Source organism: Muntiacus reevesi, chromosome 19 (assembly GCF_963930625.1).
Source record: "Muntiacus reevesi chromosome 19, mMunRee1.1, whole genome shotgun sequence".
Taxonomy (NCBI): Eukaryota; Metazoa; Chordata; class Mammalia; order Artiodactyla; family Cervidae; genus Muntiacus; species Muntiacus reevesi.
The window spans coordinates 24,132,178-24,148,105 of NC_089267.1; the positions used below are offsets into that span (position 1 = coordinate 24,132,178).

Sequence of the window (15,928 nt, forward strand, 5' to 3'; positions counted from 1 at the left end):
GCATTTCACAGAGATGGTTTGGAATTTCAGTTGCAAATGGTCGCCTTATACTGTCTTGCAAAATACGGAATAATTACCCAATTCTGCACTGAGCATGTATAAAACTGGACCTCGGGTCTACATCGTTTTGGTTTGAATGTGAGGAATTGGAGATTTTCCTCTTTTTTTTTTTTTTTTTCTTTAGGCATTATGTTATTTGTAAACGATTTCCAAAGGAAAACAAGGCTCCTGCAATTTAAAGAGCGGATTTCATTGAATCAGAAGAACGTGGTTTGGGACCTCCAGAGAAACGGAGAGGCTCTCACACTTCTTTGATGTTTTTGAAATCTAAGATTAATGTAAAAACTGGCAAAGACACGTTCCATAGCAGTACAAGCTGTGATAAAATCGTGATAAAATTTTTGAGATGAATTCTTCTGGGTAAGTAGACATCCAGCGGGGTAGGAGCTGCGTTGTGCATGGGTCAGGAAACACAGGCCACAAGACTTGGTCACATCCGGAGACTCTGATTTGATCTACAGGCCGATTTTCTTTTCAAAAGTACCTGTTATTATTCATGATGTTTTTCACCATATTCAGAACGACTTGACTAACATTTGTATATATGTGGTGAATAAGTCAAAGAATGAAGTCATCCAGTGAGGTTTGGCAGTTGCTTACTCTTAACAACATGTGTAAAGAGAGGTCTGCTTTAGATTGTAGTTTGTGCAGGAAATGTCCCTTGAGTGCAATTCTGGACTGTTTCCATCCTTCCACCAAGAGTCCCCTTTTGTTTTTCTCTCTATGGACCCCAGATTTTGTCAAGAAAAAATTTAAACAGTGATCTTTTTTATTAGCAAAACATTTAAAAAGTACTAGCCATCAATTATAAAATGTTTCTCAGCCTTTCAAAAGCATTGCTTCTAATTTATGGATCCTCTTTACTATCTTCATGAACTGCTCTAGAAGTACTATAGGCTATATCACATGCTTATTATAACATTTTATTACAGTGAAAGTCTTGGTAGAATAAAGACTTCTGCCCTTTAGTTTAAAGAGGGAGAAAATTTCCCCTTAACTATTGTTCATTCTTTTTCATTTACTTGATATTTATTAATTTGCCTAAGCCTTGTCTTTACAGAGAAATCCAAAGAAATAAACCATTTCCTTATGCTCTGTGCTGTGTCATACATGCCCACTAGCCACATGTGCCCATTTAAATTTAAACTAAATTTAAAATGGAGTTTTTCATTCCACTAGCCACATTTCAAGTGCTAAAGAGCCATGCATGGCTAGAGACGACTCATTGGACAGCAGAGAATAGAAATTTCCATTATTTCAAAAAATCCTTTTGGACACCACTGCTCTAAGTAGAGAGTGAAATTTTAATTGAGATAAAAGATATAGTATATAAACTTATTTGGGAAATCTTAGTACGGTACAAATCAAACCTCAGTAGAATGTGTACTTCTTAACAGGGTAATCTCTAAGAGTTCAGACTCGTGACTTCAGACTGCAACTCCATCACATGCTGACCTTGAGTAAATAATTTAACCTCTGTTGTTGTTAATCTGTAAAAGGCAGATGATACTAGTACTAAATATCAGGATTGATATAGGGCTTCCCTGGTGGCTCAGATGGTAAAGAATCCACCTGCAATGGGGGAGACTTGGGTTTGATCCCTGGGTTGGGAAGAACTGCTGGAGGAGGGCATGGCAACCCACTCCAGTGTTCTTGCCTGAATAATCCCCATGGACAGAGGAGTCTGGCAACTACAGCCCATGGAGTTACAAAGAGTTGGAAACGACTGAGCTTCTAAGCACAGCACAGCGCACATAGGGATTAAGGGCTTCCCAGGTGGCTCAGTGGTAAAGAATCCGCCTGTCAATGCAGGAGAAGCAGGTTCAATCCCTGGGTCAGGAAAACACCCTGCAGAAGGAAATGGCAACCCACTCCAGTATTCTTGTCTGGCAAATCCATGGACAAAAGAACCTGACGGGCTACATTCCACTGAGTCACAGGTTCAGTTCAGCTGCTCAGTCGTGTCCGACTCTTTGCGACCCCATGGATGGCAGCACGCCAGGCTTCCCTGTCCATCACCAACTCCCAGAGCTTGCTCAGACTCATGTCCATTGCGTCAGTGATGCCATCCAACCATCCTCTGGCGCCCCTTCTCCTCCCGCCTTCAGTCTTTCCCAGTATCAGGGTCTTTCCCAATGAGTCAGTTCTTTGAATCAGGTGGCCAAAGTATTGGAGTTTCAGCTTCAGCATCAGTCCTTCCAATGGATATTCAGGACTGATTTCCTTTAAGATTGACTGGTTGGATCTCCTCGAAGTCCAGAGTTGGACACAATTTAGCAACTAAACAACAACAAATACAATAGGAATTACATGAGATAATCCATGAATGAGGTTTAGACTAAATTCTAGAACATGACTTCCGTGAAAGGTATTTTTACAGCAACATACATTATTATAAGAAAGTTTTTGTTGTTTTTTTAATTACACCCTTAGCACTCCTCACTGTACTTGGGTAATAGAACGTGCTTGGCAAACACTGAGTTGATGAGAAATTATAAGGCAACACTGATTTTATGTCTTTGAGGGCCTCTATTAAATATGAAAGCAGACTTTTCCATCTCTCTTGCAGGGTAGAGGCCATTATAGAACAATTTAGGTAGAACTATCGTGTCGCTTTTCCTGGGGTAAAGAACCCTGTATGGTGATACTTTGGAGCAGATAGAAGCAGAGATTTCTTCAGCCCTTAAAGAAGAAAAGAGAGTCACTTGCCCGCCTCTTTTTTGCCCCTCAGGGTAGGAATGGGATATAGTAGGGGGCAACTGGACCCCAGAGTTCAGGCTTGAGGTGTTCTCCCAAGGGACTTTCCAGAGGAGTGAGTAGGAACTCCACAGCTAAGGGGGAACATCAGCAAACAATAGTAACCATTACTGCAAATGTGTTCTGAATTTCTGATATAGCTCTCCAAGAATAGTTCTGTAATGAAGTATGACCAGCGTGCCTGGTTCTCACCACAATACTAGTAACGGCTCATGAAACGGGAATTCCAGAAAGATCGGCAAATACTGCTGCAGCACTTTGTCAAAATGAAAACCCCCGGGTAAGTAATGAGCTCACAGCCACAGAAAGAACTGAAACTTCTTTGGGAGTATTCTCTGGAAAGGAGTTGAAGAGATTTTTTTACTGGGTAGTAAATTTAATCTACCAGCACTAAGACAGTTCAGTCTCTAGTGGTTAGACCAATCCTGCTTTTTCTAGCACAAAGAGAAAAACATACCTGCTTTCACACATCTGCCTTAGGCTGGCTGAGACACAGGAGTTCCATAGGAGGGAAATAATACCTCTGGGAGGTCTGTTGGAAAGTTAACTTGCCCCTAAAGATGCAGATTAGAATTCACTGTTTAACAGTGTTGAAGGCGGTGGCTCTTTTTCACAGCTGGAGTCATTGGTCCAGAACATTAGAGATAACCATCTTAAATTTTGAGGAGGATGCAGCTTCTTTTGTGGGTCGGCCTAGGTTCAGGGCTTCTCTCACCCTGTTATAAAGAGGAGGTAGAAATCGTGTCTAAAGAGAAGGGGTAAATTTTGTCATTTTAAAAGAGGAAGAGCCTGCCAGAGCTCATTGAGAAAGAAATACTGACATACATAGGAATGAATTGTCCGGGTGCCTGTTAGCAAGCAGAACTTATGGCTGATTATTTAGAATAAGTCCAGATAAAAGAATTCATTATATTTTTCAGTAATTTCTGAAAAACTTATTTAAATAACATAGTGCTAAGATAATCAGTTGAGATATAATTGAAAATTCTGAAATGAATCCCTAAACTCAAAGTGATGTTAAGTGGTAATTAGTGTTTGGACTTATTTGAGTCAAAGAAATTTACAGTGCGGTAAGCTAAAAGGGGGACTTCCCTGGTGGCTCAAATGCTAAAGAATCTTCCTGCAATGCAGTAGACCTGGGTTCCATCCCTGGGTTGGGAAGATACCCTGGAGAATGGAATAGCCACCCACCCCAGTATTCTTGCCTGGAGAATTCCATGGACAGAGGAGCCTTGCAGGCTATAATCCATGGGGTCATAAAGAGTCAGCCACGAGTAAGCAAGTAATACTTTCACTTTTTTCAAGCTGAAAAGGGAGTTTTTCAAAAGAAATAATTAGAGATTCATAAAAAGTTTCAAAAAAATGTACAGGGAAGGCCCGGGTTTTCCCCTGTTTATCCCCCAAAGATAACATCTTAGGTAACTACAGTGCTATATGAAAACCAGAAAATGGCGCTGGTTTAATCTTTAGAGCTCATTGCCTCTGTGTGTTTATGTATGTGTGTGTGATTTCTATGCAGTTTTATCATTGGTACAGATCCTTCTACCACCACCACAATAAGATATAGGACCAGTCTATCAGTCCCACAAAGGTACCACACCTGCCCTTTACTATCACCTCCGTCTTCCTCCCCACCACATCTAATTCCTGTAAATCACTAATCTGTTCCCATTTATATACTTTCAAAAGTTCTATATAAATGGAATCTATAGTATATAACCTTTTATATTGTCTTTTTTTTCCATTCAGCATAATTCTCTTGAGATCAATCCAAGTTGTTACATATATCAATCATGTTTCTTTTTTTAAATAAATATTTCACTGTGTGGGTGTTCACCCACTGAAAGATGTTTCATTGGTTTTCAGTTTCAGGTTATTATGAATAAAGCTGGTTTAAACACTTGTGTGCAGATTTTATGTGAACCTAAGGTTTCACTTTTCTGGTATAAGTGCCTAAGGGTACAACTGACTGGGTCATTATATTATGTGCATACTTAGTTTTATAAGAAACTGCCAAGCTATTTTCCAAAGTGGTTGTACCATTTTACATTCCTATCAGCAAAATATGTGTGATAAATGGTGCATTGATGATCTGTTAAATGAACTTATTAAACTGAAGTACAGTCAAATGTTTCTTTTTTCAATACTATCCACTACTCTACTAACCGTAATTGCTTGTTTTCTTGAACCCTGACAGACTAAACTTCAAGATCAGGCATCCTGGGCCTAACACAGTGACTAACATATATTAGACCATCAGTAAATATTTGTTCAGCAAATCAACAAATTAATGAACAGAAAAAGAATAGCTGAATCAGTTTGAAATCAAACTGAAAAATTGATTTGTCCATAAATTATAACTAGAACTGAATTTGAACTGGATACCATGATTTTTTTCCAATATATAACATTTTCCAGTTAGAAATTGGCACTCTATAAGGTAAGTCATTTGTGGGTCAATTAATCAATAAAAAAATACATGCCAAATTACATCAGGCCAAGGTTATTTGCTGTAGTACTTTAATAGCAATAAGTTGAATATACTCTAAATGGCCAATGATATAAAACTGCTTTGGTAAAATATCTATACAATGGAATACAATACAGTTAATAAAATAATAAAAAAAACTATGTAAAGAATGGACACCTTTCAAAAGAAATTAATAAAAAGGTTACAGAGAAGTATGTAGAGGATGCCCATTCGTATGTAAGAATTTAAACAAGTTTAAAAAGATATAAGCATTAAAGATGTTAATATTTCAAATCATTTACAAAGTATTGGGTGTGCCTGAACTACCTTATGTCAGAAAGCAAATAAATGCTAAAAAATTTACAGGAACATGTTGAAAGAATACAGGAGAAAGTTTAAAGGGACTCATTGTGGCCATATTTGGGACAATTATTAAGTGAATAACAACAGCAGGAGATCATAACACATTGACTAAAAACACAAAAATAAAAAAAGAATGTGAGTCCAAACTGTTATTTTAAAAATAAACAACAAAAAGACAGAGGAGAGAAAGCAAAGTTCTTGACACGAGAATGATAAAATAACACTGATTTGCCGTCACCACAGTAGTAACTGATTCATGCAAGGATCATCAGTGGATGCTAAAGCCATTGGGTGAGATTTTGCAGGGGAAGAGAAATTTCATACATTTTCAAAGTATTACTTCCATGGCTGATGTTTGCTTTTTTTTTTTAATATTTGTTAATTACAAGTGTCAAGGGTAACTTTACAATGGAGAAATATAGCACACAGCTTCACCAAATGATCCAACTTACTGTGTTTGTTTCTTATTGGCACTGTGAAAAAATCAAAAACTTCCTGGCTTACAACAACACACATATATTATCTTATGGTTCTGGAGTCCGAAATTCTGACATGGGTCTCACTAGGCTAAAATCCAGGTGTTTGTTGGCAAAGCTGTTTTCTTTCCGGAGGCTCTGAGGGAGAACCTTTCCCTTGCCTTCTTCAGCTTCTAGAGGCCCCTTGCATTCCTTAGCTCATGGGCCTCTTCCTCCATTTTCAAAGCCAGTAAAGGCTGGTAGAGTCTTCTTGGGATCACATCACTGGAATTTAAAAGCCCTTCTGGACTTAAAAGGACCCCTGTGATGATTCTGGGCCCACCCAGGTAAAATCCAGGAAAATCTCTCTCCCTCTCTCACAAATTCCTTAATTAATTACAACTGCAAAATTCCTACTGTCACATGAAGTAATATCTATGTGTTCTGGAGCTTAGGACAGGGACATCTCTGTGGGGTTCATTATCCTGCCTACCACAATTACCATTAGAGATAACGCATCAGCATTATTTGAATTATGATGTAACATACTGAGAATAACATATCACTTAAGGTAGTTTCATGACAAAAGAAATACTTGTCTAAACTGAAGGACTTTCTGAAACAACTGGCCTCCACTATTCAGTGCTGTAAAAAAAAAAAAAAAAATTGGGGAATTGTTTCAGATTAAAGGAAGACTACAGAAACAAGACAAATACAATGTATAATCCTTGAGTGGATCCTGGATTAAAAAATATAACAGGTGTCACACAATTGGAAAATTTCACTATCAATGGTAGGAAAAATAATATTGTATAAAATTCAAATTCCCCAAGTGTGATAATTGTATTGCTTGTTCTTAGGTATAGTATTTCAAAGTAAAGTATCATGGTGTCTGCAACTACCCTCAAATGGTTCAGAAAAAAGATCAACAGAAAGTAAACATGGCAAAATATTGCTCCTGCTGCTGCCAAGTCACTTCAGTCGTGTCCGACTCTGTGCAACCCCATAGACGGCAGCCCACCAGGCTCCCCCGTCCCTGGGATTCTCCAGGCAAGAACACGGTAGTGGGTTGCCATTTCCTTCTCCAATGCATGGAAGTGAAAAGGGAAAGTGAAGTCGCTCAGTCGTGCCCGACTCTGTGCGACCCCATAGACGGCAGCCCACCAGGCTCCCCCGTCCCTGGGATTCTCCAGGCAAGAACACTGGAGTGGGTTGCCATTTCCTTCTCCAATGCGTGAAAGTGAAAAGTGAAAGTGAAGTAGCTCAGTCCTGTGGGACTCTCAGCGACCCCATGGACTGCAGCCCACCAGGCTCCTCTGTCCATGGGATTTTCCAGGCAAGAGTACTGGAGTGGGGTGCCATCGCCTTCTCCGGCAAAATATTGACAACTGTTGAATCTAGATTAGTACTATAAATTAGAATATAATGCAAACTATAGGTATAATTTTAAATATTCCATCAGCTACATTAAAAACAAAAAGAGAAATTAATATTAATAATTTAAGTTTTAATATTTTAATTCATATATTCAATTCGCATTTAAAATGTATTCAACTATTAATGAGTTTTTACATTTTTTTCCATACAAAGGCTTCAAAATCTAGTATTCATTCAACAACTATAGAACACCTCAACTCTTCCTAGCCATATTTCAGTGCACAAGCCACACAGTAGATGCTGGTACTATTAAATTAGCACAAGATGGATTAAGGGTATATATATGTGTTCATTGTTCTATACTTGCAGTTTTCTGTAGGTTTGGAATGTTTCAAGGTAAAAAGTTTGAGGGAAAAGAAATAGATATTTCTAGGAGATAGAAAATAAAAACAATATAAAATAGCACAGACGATTTCCAGGAGGATACAGAAGAAACTGTTAACAATGGTCAGCTCTGGACAGAAAACATGAAGCGTGATTACAAGATGAAAGAGGGATGATGTTTCTTGCTGTACTCTTTCCAACACTTTGTACAAGATTGGGACCAAACCTATTACAACTTAAAATTATTCTATAAGTAATATCTGCTTTATCTTTTTATCCAAAACCAGATACTTATCATGTAAGCTCTGAAAATCCCCAATTGAGACGTAAGAACTCCACCTACAGCGCCCGATTTCCGAAAAATTTCTTGATACAGGAAAGGAGTGTGGGTCCCATCTAAAATATAGCAATTACGTTTAGAAATTTCTTCCGGTGATGTTTCCATCTTTATTTATTAAGTCACTTTAATCTTCCTGTTTGCGTATTATTAAATAATTTTTGAGAAATTTTATCAAGAATCTAAACTCCATTCCTGAATTGCTGAAAACAAGAAAAAAATCCTAAAGTCTACGGTGATGGACGAAGGCTGTAATTCACAGTGGCGCCGGATGTTGCGAGCAAGTTCATTACAAATTTATATCTGTTTTACTTAAGCCTCCTTCCATCTTGCAGCGGAGCGGGGTCTCTCGGGTTACATCAGTCCAACTGAACGGTCGGCCCTTTCAAAGCCGAGTTACATGCTATTGCCTTCTGCTCCTATTTCATGAGGGATTCTGAACCGAAGCTGGGCTGAAAGGTTTCTTGATTCCTTTGGTAATTGCATCATTCCCTGGCCTTTTCTCGACATAAGTGAAGCAACGGCCCAGATAATAACAGTGCACAGGCCCGGGTTCTTCACTGAGCAAGACACCCGCAGCTTCGTTAATCTGAGTCCCCAGTAAATAAAACCGTCGCGTCCTAAGAGGCCACGAAGCCCTGCATCGTCCACGTTGACACCGCGAGGTCGTGCGCAGGGTCGCACCGAGCTCTATACCGGGAAACGCTCTCTGCTCGCGGCAATCAAACCCTCGATTTCCTAAAAAGTTTAGTGGGATTTTAACAACTGCGTGAGAAGGAAAGACAGAAAGACATATACCGAAAGAGGTTAGATTTAGAAGGAGCAGCTAAATGACTGAGAAAATAAAAAAGCAAATACACGGTTCTGGGCAGTCCTTTTAACATTGTCCAGGTATAGATATTTACACGTCACGTAATTTGGATCCAATCCCAGGACGTCTTCGGCAGCATGGCAGTCAGAGCAGGATTCGATTTGGAGGCTCCAGCAGGTCCCCTTGGGTGCCGTCGCGGAGCTAGCCTGAGAGCGCCGAGGATTTCTCGGAGTTTGAGAGACTGAAATCCAAAACCGGAAAGAAGTAGGCAGGGTTTAGCGTCAACAATCTTACCAGCCATTGGTCCGGTTTACGTAGAGACTTTTACAGAACCAAATAAGCCTGGTGAGGACACTTACCCAAGTTCCCTGGTGGTCTAGTGGTTAGGATTCGGCGCTCTCACCGCCGCGGCCCGGGTTCGATTCCCGGTCAGGGAAACAGTTGTTTTCTTACTTGCAGTCCCGAGTTACTGATTCCCCCTCGCCCCCCATTATTGCTGTTCCGAGTTACTGATTTCTCTCCCACTATGGTTGTTACCGATTTTTTTTTTCCATTATAAAAATTCAATTCGTTTCTTTTTTAATATTACTAAACCTAAGAGTTAAAATACACCATACCTTTTAGCAGATAATTGCAATCAAACAACAAAGTTATCTCTAATTCTAAAATACTCTAAATACAACTTAAGCCACTTATAAAATTGCATTTTCCAGCTTTGGAAGATAATTTGGATGTGTATACAAACATTAATTTATTGAACCTTGTTCATATGGAGCTTCTTTTGACTAAGAAGAGGAGGAAAATAATTTTAGGAGGGATTCTATCTATTATACATCACACTAAGAGTCACGTTTCATATATTTGGATTATGTGTTTTGTAGATTGCATATAGTTGAATTGTTCTTATCCTGTTCTCCTTTATGAAGCTAAGATCTTTTTTGAGGTATGTTGTTGGTTAATTAACAAGTAATTGTTTTATATTTTCTCTTACCATTCTTCTACCTAACCATTATGGTTAATTATTTTACCTGTTGTATTTTAACTTTTCTCAAAGACATTCGCACAAATATGGCAAATTTCTTGCATCCAGTGTTTTAGTTCCCTGTAGATTTATCATATAGGCAAAGAAAGACTCTTGGGGGTTCCTCAGAAGAAAATATGGAAATGCTGGCATCAAAAAGAAGATAAAATGGTGTTATTAAAATATGTAGACATTACATTTTTTATCTAGAAATTTCAAAATCATTCTAACCTTTGCTATTTTTTAAGCTACTGTATTTTTTTTTTAAACCATTTCACGTTAAGCCTGAAGTTTCACAGTAGCATAGAAATAAACTAAGGGCTTGATTACAGCTCCTATGACTTTGTCTTACTTACCTTTAATTTGTACTGAGACTAGTTTGGAAGAGGAAAATGCTTATTAATGGCCCAGGGGTTGGAAAAAGCAGAAGGGTTTAAGGAGTGTTTTATGAAGGATTTAAGACACAAATATATTTGTTATTATTGTTGCCATTAACAACCAAAACAAGGCACCGTTTCTCAACAGTTTGTTATGTGGTGTGGCTCAGTGGTAAAGAACCCAGCTTTCAATGCAGAAAACACAGGTTCCATCCCTGGGTTGGGAAGATCCCCTGGAGAAGGAAATGGCAACCCACTCCAGTATTCTTGCCTGGGAAATCTCATGGATAGAGGAGCCTGGCAGGCTAGAGTCCATGGGGTCGCAAAAGAGTGGGACAGGACTTAGTGACTAAACAACAACAAACATGGTGAGGAAAGGGAGAAGGAAGTGGATATGAGAATGAAAATAGAACTGAAGACTGGTTCACCAAATAACCTAGAGGCCGGTAGCATCTGGAAAGCCTGAGAAAGGGAGCATTTAACCTTAGGAGGTCCAAAGCCTGGCATCTACACCAAGGGTGGCTGCACCGGGCTGGCTATAGCAGGGCACCTGGGCCAGGAAACAGTGCAGGTCCAGGTCAGGCAGGTGAGTGTAGCCACATTATGGAGGACCTGGAGACAAGCTACAGAATCACAAAGGGAATGCAAGAAGCCTAGGTATTTGATAGGACAGAAAAGCTTAAGAATAATAGAGAAGAAGCAGTAATGGCTCTGGAAGTTGTGTTCTGTGTGGTTAATAAAATTGGAGTGAAAAATAAATAAATAAATAAATAAAATAAAATGGGAGTGGCCTGAAATGTGATTAGGAGGTTGAGATGGGGAAACAGACTCAGGAGAGAAGTAAGTTCAGTTTGATCCCAATAGAGGCAGCACAGCTAAATGGTGGTTGGAAAAACAGGATGGCACTTAGGAAGGTAAGGGATTTTGGAGCTATTAGCTTAGAAGTTTGAGAAGATATGGGCTCTCTTTCAAAAAGAGAATCTATAAAAAGGACAGAAGACCAAGGAATGAACCAAGTGAAAATACATTATAGGAGAATGGGAAGAAGTAGAATAACTATGAAGGAAACAGCAAACGAGCAGTAAGAGAGTTTATAAGCAGATCAGAGAAATTTAAGAAGGAAGTAGCAATGAAGAGAATAGGATATTGCAAAAAGGTTGGAAATGTCAAGGAGAATATCAAGGAAATTAAGCAAAGACGGGTGATGAGACATGGCTGTTGGGTGCTGAATAGACCAATGGAAGCCAGACCACAGGCAGTAAGTCTATCTAGGCGGCCAGAGCTTTAAATGGGGCTTTCCAGGTGACACCAGTGGTAAATAACCTGCCTGGCAATGCAGGAGACTAAGAGACACAAGTTCTATCCCTGGGTTGGGAAGATCCTTTGGAGAAGGGCGGGGCAATCCACTCCAGCACTCTTGCCTGGAGAATCCCATGGACGGAGGAGCCTGGTGGGCTACATGCGGCTACATGGGGTCGCAAAAAGTCGGACAGGACTGAAGCAACTAGCACACACGTGCACCACATGCTGAAGGTCTGAACTAGTCTTAGAAACAGCAAACCTAGCAATAACTAGATGTCACAGAAGAGCAAATACAGAAAAGACAGAGAGGCCTTAGGAAAGCACAGAACACTCTTGTTCAGGAGCCAGAGACTGAATTAATCTTGTCTGACAATAGCAGCTGAGTTACTTGATCATTCCCTGGTGGCTCAGATGGTAAAGCGTCTGCCCGCGATGCAGGAGGCCAGGGTTCAATCCCCAGGTCAGGAAGATCCCCTGGAGAAGGAAATGGCAACCCACTTCAGTATTCTTGCCTGGAAAATTCCATGGAAGGAGGAGCCTGGTGGGCTACAGTCCATGGGGTTGCAAAGAGTCGCACACAACTGAGTGACTTCATTTACTCACTCATTCTACCTTGGGAGAGTGACTCAGCTTCTCTGAACCTCTGGATCTTTACCTGCACAATGGAAGTTGCTACTAGCTCCCATGCCTGCTTCACAGAGTTACTGTCATCCATTCATTCATTGGTTTAGCAAGCACTTATGGAATTTTTACTTGGTGTCAGTCACTGTTCTAGGCACCGGTAAGAAAGGGCAATAAGACTGTCTAACACAGTTGAGTAGGAATCAAAGGAGAAAGTGACTAAGGTTTTGATTATGGCCTATTAACTTGGAAAGGGTGCTGATTCAGATCGAGGCACAGCAGGAAGTCAAGTTGCCTTCAGGTTTGGACTAAGGAGAGGTCATTCAAGTGAAGCTGTCCTGCATGTAGGTTGACTTTTTTTTTTTTTTTTTGACTAATGATAGATTCAGGGGAGACTCAGCTTTGAAATGAGAACTGAACCCTCAAGAATGGAGATGCACACCAAGAGACTGAATGCAGCAAAAAAGAAGAGCTGAGTTTGCAGGACTAGCTAGGGGAGAATAAAGGAGGAAAGTCTGAAGGAGCAGAGTCAGGATAAGACAGGGTCAAGGAAGTCAAAGAAGAAAGATCTGGGAGATTGTAGGGTAGTCATTGATAGCAACAGCACATTTCTCTTTCTTGGTTTATTTCTTAATGGAGTTTTATTTTCTTTGCATTTTAATTGCATTTTATCTATTTTATTGTTATTTTTTATCAGTTTTTCTACACTATATTGTGATCTATTCACAAAAATATCACATATTTACAATAGCCAGGATATGGAAGCAGCCTAGATGTTCATTGACAGATGAATGGATAAAGAAGATGTAGTACTTATATGCAATGGAATATTACTCAACCATACAAAGGAACGAATTTGAGTCAGTTGTAGTGACGTGGATGAACCCGAAGCCTCCTATACAGAGTGAAGTCAGAAAGAGTAAAACAAGTATCGGATATTAACACATATATGGATCTTGAAAAATGATACTGATGAACCTAGTGGAGAACAGACGTGTGGACACAGCAGGGGAAGGTGAGGGTGATGAGAACCGAGTAAGCAGCACTGGCATATATACAGCGTCATGTGGAAAATAGCGGGAAGTTGCTATATAATCCAAGGAGCCTGCCTGGTGCTCTTTGATGAACTTGACGGGTGGGATGTGGGGAGGGAAGAGAGGCTCAAGAGGAAGGGGATACATATATAATTGTGACTGATTCACATTGTCATATGCCAGAAACCAACACAACATTGTAAAGCAATTTTCCACCAATTAAAAAATAAAAAATAAACACATCACACAACCTACACATAGCACAACGTTGTTTCTGTTGTAGAGACAGAATATTTTACCCCATTTCTTGCTTTTTGAAGAGTGGGGAAAAGCTGAAGGACTGTCTGCAGAAATACCCCACATACGAAGAGGTTTCTTAAGGGTAAAGGAATAGAAATTAGTTAATGTGCACAAAATATAGCAAGAGTTATTTGCTGTATACCAAAAGATGTATTTCTGTCAAGCTGCTTTATTTGAATAATCATCATTCACCCAAAGATGGACTTTGACTTGGGCTGACAAATTCTAAAATTATAAGGATGTCTGAAAGTAACCGAGGGTGGGGAGGAGGTGAGGAGACTTTCAACAGCAGCTAGTACAGTGCCTGACATATGGTTGGTGTTAAATGAATGAATTAACTAATCAGTTGAGCCAAGAAGTAGGTTGCTAGGTCTTCATTTAAAACCTAACCCCTCATAATACTCTTTTTTATGAATCACACCTTTATAGTTCCACTGAGAGCAGAAAGTAGAAAAAGAATTCAACTGAGTCATCCTGAATAATGGCTATCACTACTGTGTTCTTTCAGATGATTTCTAAATAATTTCTGTGAATTTCTATGACATATTTAACATAATAGTGCGTTTAATAATTTGCTATTATTTTGTGTAACTTATGGTTTTGAACACTGAATTAAGCACTTTACCCACAATATTAGAATCAATTCTTATAATTATCTTTGGTTTGTAGTTTAGGAAATTTAGAAAGTTTGTAACTTAGAGTCCACAATTATGTCAGGGAACCAGGATTCCAACCTGGATTTGCCCAGCCTAAGTCGTGTATTCTTTAAGATTCTCTAGTGACAACCGATTTTCTGGTCATACTATGGAGTGTTCTTTAGAGCAGTCTTTACAACTAGGGTAGTCCATGGGGGTGTTCCATAGAAAGAAAAAGAAAGTATTTGATATTTCAGGTTCTCTTTCAAATGTATAATTGAACTCTACCTATTACAACTTTAGTGAGAGTCAACCCTAGTAGCTGCATACTGGAAGCTACCAAATTCCCTAAAAACTTGGGGAAATCTTATCAAGAAATAAGTTTAACAGCAAACACAGTGTACTTGCAGTTTTTGGATAAACATATTGATTTGTGCTTTTTTCTCCCGTTTAATTTTTATTTAATTAAAACTAAATTTGCCACATCTCCATTTTGATCACTATTACTGACTTAAACAAAAATGGTTCTTTTTTTTTTTTTTTCCTCCTTTAATGAGTAGGCTATAGAAAAAAATGGTTTTACATTAGTTACATAAAACGAAAGTAATTTAAATTTCAACTATGGACACACTTGGTCAACTATTTTTTCTGCTCATTACATTCTCTCAATTTTTATAAAATATAACAATAATATATAGTACTTCCAGTAATTTGCTATTGTTCTGTGTAAGTTATAACTTTGTAAATTCCTTGAAGTCACAGTTCATAAAACATACTTCTGTCTTCCAAAGTGATAATCACAGAATTGTGCTTCAAATTATTGCTGTTTTCTTGGTCTTGGTAATTAATTAGATCCCTGAAGGCAATGAAATGATAACAAGTCAGGAGCTTCATGAGGAGAAGCTCTATGTCATCAGTTCACTTCAGTTGCTCAGTCGTGTCCAACTCTTTTCAACCCCACAAACTGCAGCACGCAGGGCTTCCCTGTCCATCACCAACTCCCGGAGCCTACTCAAACTCATGTCCATTGCGTCAGTAATGCCATCCAACCATTTCATTCTCTGCCGAACCCTTTTCCTCCCGCCTTCAATCTTGCCCAGCATCAGGGTCCTTTCCAATGAGTCAGTTATGTGTCAGGTGGCCAAAGTACTGGAGTTTCAGCTTCAGCATCAGTCCTTCCAATGAATATTCAGGACTAATTTCCTTTAAGATTGACTGATTGGATCTCCTTGCAGTCCAAGGGACTCTCAAGCGTCTTCAGCAACACACAGTTCAAAAGCATCAGCTTTTTTAACTTTATGAGCTTTTTGAACTTCAGCACTCAGCTTTCTTTATAATCCAACTTTCACATCCATACATGACTACTGGAAAAACCATAGCTTTGACTAGATGGACCTTTGTTGGCAAAGTAATGTCTCTGCTTTTTAATATGCTGTCTAGGTTGGTCATAGCTTTACTTCCAAGGAGCAAGCGTCTTTTAATTTTCACTCACGACCTGCAGTGATTTTGGAGCCCCCCAAAATAAAGATTGTCACAGTTTCCACTGTTTCCCCATCTGTTTGCCATGAAGTGATGGGACCAGATGCCATGATCTTAGTTTTCTGAAAGTTGAGCTTCAAGCGAA

The 15,928-nt window shown here is 39.2% G+C and overlaps 1 non-coding gene across 1 annotated transcript; it reads left to right on the forward strand.

Moving 5' to 3' along the window:
• The first annotated feature begins 9,379 nt into the window (after positions 1–9,379).
• TRNAE-CUC (transfer RNA glutamic acid (anticodon CUC)) lies at positions 9,380–9,451 on the forward strand. Its single transcript has one exon. It is a non-coding gene; the product is annotated as a tRNA-Glu (tRNA).
• The last annotated feature ends 6,477 nt before the right edge of the window (positions 9,452–15,928 follow it).